General features: G+C 46.5%; 1 protein-coding gene across 11 annotated transcripts in view; it reads left to right on the forward strand.

Annotated features, from left to right (window-relative positions):
* The window catches only part of sox6 (SRY-box transcription factor 6), a 176,537-nt gene that overhangs the window by 55,475 nt on the left and 116,062 nt on the right, over nt 1-5,000 (forward strand). The gene's annotated exons all lie outside the window — the stretch shown is intronic.

Below are 5,000 nucleotides of genomic sequence, written 5' to 3' on the forward strand. Positions count from 1 at the left end.
AAATGGAATAAAATTAGACTTGTCATTTGAAGTGCCAAGCGCTGTGTGGTTCACAGGAGGTTCACAGCTTATTCAGAGCCAGTATTATGAGTTCATATTGTTCCTCTCCGTGGTACTCGCTTGCTTTTTTTTTTGCGCTAACTCCATTTTGGAAGTGCTAAGGGTGGGAATATGCAGTTGCTCTGTATTGATTTTCATTTACTCAAGTCCTGTGTAGCACTGGCTGCCCCAGAGTCCCTGTGAAGTAGAGTGGAGTGTTGACTGAGAGGGGGAGAGGGGGAGAGAGAATGAGAGATAGAGAGAGTGAGAGAGGGAGGGAGAGAGAGAGAGAGAGAGGGAGGGAGAGAGAGAGAGAGAGAGAGAGAGATTATGTAGGTAGGATATTTAGCTCTTCTGTGAGGGGGCATAGGCACAATGGAGGGTGATAATTTTATTGTGCTAAACGGTGTCAGTAATGTAGCAGTTGGGAGTCAGGGAACACCGTGTGATTATACCTCAGTAACCTCCGTTATCACCTGCGGAAGGTGAGAGAGGGAGAGAGAGAGAGAGTCTGTCTCTATCAGTCTCTCTTGTTTCCTCCTAACTACGGTGTCAGAGCAACTTTGCTACATCCTTGCTGTTATTAAATTAGCTAATTGGCTTCATATGGACTCTATACTGCCTGAATGAACCGTTTTGGAAATGTTTGAGAGGAAGAACACTTAATGTGTAGATTTATTCAAAGAATGGTGTATTTGTTTCCTAGAGTTTTGTAGAGTCGCTAAAATAGTACAAGGAGATGATAAATTCTGGACAATTTGTTTTCAGTTAGATTTTGTTTTATTAGGTTATCTTTGCCTTAGCCTTGGTGCAATTACATGAAATTTCTTAAAGCAGTAAGAAAACACATTACATTTTTTATACGGTTTTAATGGCTAAATGAAGATTTGACCATATTATAATGATGGAAAGAGATATTATCTAAATTAAAAGCTGTTTGCTGGATTTTTTCCTGTTTTTATGCCAAGTGGCAATGATACTAATGCAGAGCTATTATTCTTTGGGAGAACCACAACTGCAATTTGTTTCATGCAATGCAAAAGGAATAGCATTGTCTGGGATTTTGGTCCTTGTAGTGCTTGGTGATATTTTAGCCAAATGCTCTATAAACTTACATGACTTAATGTGTTGATAATTTCATCCTGCGTTCCCAAGTCTATTTCTGAACCAGGCGTTTTAAAATTAAAGCGGAAACTTTCTGGAACTATTGACAGACTCATTGTAGACTTTCTTCTCTTCCACATTAGTGCCCTGTATTGAAGTGTGCCTCTGCGTGTATGCCTATGCACGTGGGCCAGTGCATGTGTGTGTCCATGAGCATGTGTGTGTGTGCGTACTGTACATGTATGCGTGTGTGTATGTGTCGTGCGTGTGTGCTGTTGCCCATGGAAACTTGAAGCCCTGTCATAAGCTAGCTTTTGCCATTTTCAGCTTTCCCATCATTATGAGCGTGAACAATGAGCCTCTTGTGCTTTTAACTTGGGGGAGGTCTATGCAATTACTCCTCTGTCTCTCTCACTGTTAATGTATATTATATATACAGAACATACATACATTATATTTCACTTTTGGTGTTGATGGAAAACTAGGCTAATATTTTCCTCCTGAAATGACCTGTGCTTAGGGAGGCCAGCGGGTGTGGGTTCTGATGGGTTGAGTGTGGTTGTGTGCTCATGTGTGTGTGTGTGTGTGTGTGTGTGTGTGTGTGTGTGTGTGCTTGCATGTGTGCTAGAGGGGCGTTACCTACTTACTTATCACCATTGTCTATAAAAGGTCAGCTGTGTGTGCGGCGAGGGCTTGCTGTAGTCTGGGACAGCGGGCAGAGAGTCGGAGCTTGTTACGCTGGTGGAGGAAATGGGATATCCACAGACACATGGCCTCGGTCATGAGACCTCTGAGGCCAAGCTGAGCAGCACTAGGGCTGGGGAGGGGGCCGAGGGGGGTGAGGGTGGGGAGGGGGTGGTGAAGATGGCTGAGGCTCCTCGAATGCTAACCAATTAAAAGGAGGTTGTTGCGTGATGAAACATTATCAGTGGCAACAATTCATGAGTCAAAGCATTCCGGGAGCCACATGAGACGCCACACAGAGAACTGAACTCTTAATCCCTTTAAATGTACTGCAATATTGTCAGCTATATATAGGGCCTTTTTTCAACCCATGACCCCCACCCCTCCAAAGACGCTCTGCCAACACTCCCTAAGACCCATCCCAGCCCACCCCTTGCTTCTCCAATGCGCTCTTTTTGTAACAGAGGAAAAGGCTAGCTGAGTTTCTCTTGTTGATTAGCTGAGTGGTTTAGCCTTGTGTTGAGACATAATCTGATCATTGTTTTGTGTTTGTGTGTTTACTTACATGTGTTGCTGTAGTTTGTTTGTTTACTGGGTTTTGCCTCTGCTGCCTGCACTTTTTACTGGAAATTTCTCTCTATCTTTTTTTAACACTTTTTTAGATCAGATAGCATTACCAGAGCATACAATAGCAATAGTAATACCTGCCTTTTCTTAGATCCCCCTTGGTATTGCAGTTGCTGTGCAGAGCGATTAACCGGTTCTCTTCTGGTCGGACCCCAGAGGATTCTAATGTTTGACGGGGGAGTGCAGAGTGGTGGGGGGTAGGAGAGAGTTGGGGGGGGGGGCGGTGGGGGCGGTGGGGTGTGGGTGCCCGGCCGCGCACAAGCCCAGCACTCCTCTCCACGAGCGGAGCACACCACACAGGCAGAGCTGCCCTCCCAGCCAGCCTGCCGAATAAATTATTAACTCCAGCTGACAAATACTGTTACAGAGCCCCGGCACAGATCTGTTGCGTTTTCTAACAAGATTGCTGTAGACACATGTTACAGGAGGATGGAGTCAGCTCCACTCACTGCCTCTCTCTCTCTCTCTCTCTCTCTCTCTCTCTCTCTCTCTCCGTGCATCCCTCTCTCTCATGCCTCAGCAGTTTGACTGATGGCTGGAGACTGGGGTAAAAGTGCCTGAGAGACTGAATATTTTAGAGGTAAAATAATACCGCTTGATTTACTGTGTAATACAAAAGAAGTGCTTTGTCTCACTCGCACTCCATTGAAGACGGGCCTTGTTGTGCTGGAGGCCCAGTCTCATCGGGTCCATGAATAAGAAATGTGGCTGATTCTTGAATCGCTCCCTCCTCTTCAACTACGATCCCCGCCCATCAGCCCCCCCCCCCCCCTCGCCCTGCACACAGCCCACTTCTTGTGATCATCCACCGTCGGGTTTTGCACTCTGAACTTTGCACTGAATTTACATTTTCAATTAGCGCCCAGAGCAGTTTTTTTGAACGATCATTTTCGGTTTCCTGTAATTGCAGGAAACAATTTATTGGCTGATTAAAATTGAGGGCTAGGGCTTGCTTAAGGAAACAGCACCCCATCGGCAAAAAACATGCACCTTTAGCTTGCTTTTCGTGGTTGCGGACAAGCTGTGCTTGTTTGTACAGCTGCCGAAGCATATGTGATTAGCATGGCCCGCTATTGTATGCATCTTCTTTCGGCCTCTGATAATGGATCCGTGTGTGTGTGTGTGTGTGTGTGTGTATGTGTGTGTGTGTGTGTGTGTGTGTGTGTGTGTGTGCTTAGGCTGCCTGTGTACATGTACACTTCAACTGCAGACCCTTCTTCCTCTGCAATCCCCCTGTGAAACAATACCACATCTCTGAACCCACTTAATGAACTGTATTTAACAATTCATAGAGAGAGTGCCAGGCAGCTTAAGCGCCCAGCCAAGTGTGCAAATTGATGGCACGTCTTCAAATGAAGTAGTCATTCTTTAGGAGATGGGAGCGCAATGCACCCTGACAGCGTCATGCAACGGCCCCATCCCTCATGAGCCCGAGAGCGGGAGGGCCGCGCGCACGTGAGCAGATTATCTCACAGTTTGGCGTTAAAATAATCTCTCCCGGTGTCAAATTTGTTTTCATCCCCTGCCGGACCCCATGCTGCAGACTTGGCAGAGTCCGGGGGGAATAGAGGCCCGAGCACCTTGGGCTGCCATCATTACCCGGCCCCTCCCCTGTCTATCTCCCAGCTCTCGCCGCGGGTAGTGGAAGGACATTATCGCGCCACAGCCCTTGACCTAGAACGCCCGTGCCCTCTGTGCGTGCCAACTCGGCCAGTTGGCCGTGCCAAGGCTGCAGCACCGGTGTCTCCTTGTCGGCGGAGGCGGCAGAGGCGGAGGCGGCGGCTGCAGCAGCAGCGAGAACTGGCAGAAATCACGGAGCAAGTGAACGGCGAGCAAACGGGATGATTAAAATGAGGGCAGTGAAATCCATAGCCCCTGGCTAATGGGAGCTCCTAAAAAACCTGGGTGTGGAGAGCTAACATAATGTTTTCATTGCTGGATATCCAGCGCAGATAAAACAGAGAAAATGAGAGAGAGAGAGAGAGAGAGAGAGAGAGAGAGAGAGAGAGAGAGAGAGAGAGAAAGAGAGAGAGAGAGAGTGAGAGAGCAAATAAGAGACAGACAGACAGAGAGTGAGAGAGAGAGAGAGAGAGAGGAAGGGCAACAGAAAAAAGAGAGGATTATGGGTAAATTTACACTGGCTCATTCACGCCACTTCAGATCAGTAGGAACACCATATGATTCACTTATTAATACGAACTGCATAATTAGATTAGCCGGCTCTGTATTAAACTCATTTATTGTCGGACTCAGCGTGAGAGCGGCTTTATTAATTGTGAGGAGGGAGGAATTAGCCATAAAAATCCTAAACGAGGCACAAGTTACCTCGTAAAACTGCTGTTTAAATCGGAATTAACTTCATTAGGTTTTTTTTCGCACCTGATATGTCAGACGGCCTCTTCATTGCAATATTCATGAAAGCGTGTGACAGATTTGTAAATTTTGTCTTCCGCCACCAGCCTCCGATTTCAAACTCTTTAATCAGGATTTATTAGCCTAGAGAAATGCTGTCGTGCTGAAACGTTAATTATTTGCTAATTTCAAGT

Source organism: Sardina pilchardus, chromosome 11, assembly GCF_963854185.1.
Source record: "Sardina pilchardus chromosome 11, fSarPil1.1, whole genome shotgun sequence".
Classification (NCBI taxonomy): domain Eukaryota; kingdom Metazoa; phylum Chordata; class Actinopteri; order Clupeiformes; family Clupeidae; genus Sardina; species Sardina pilchardus.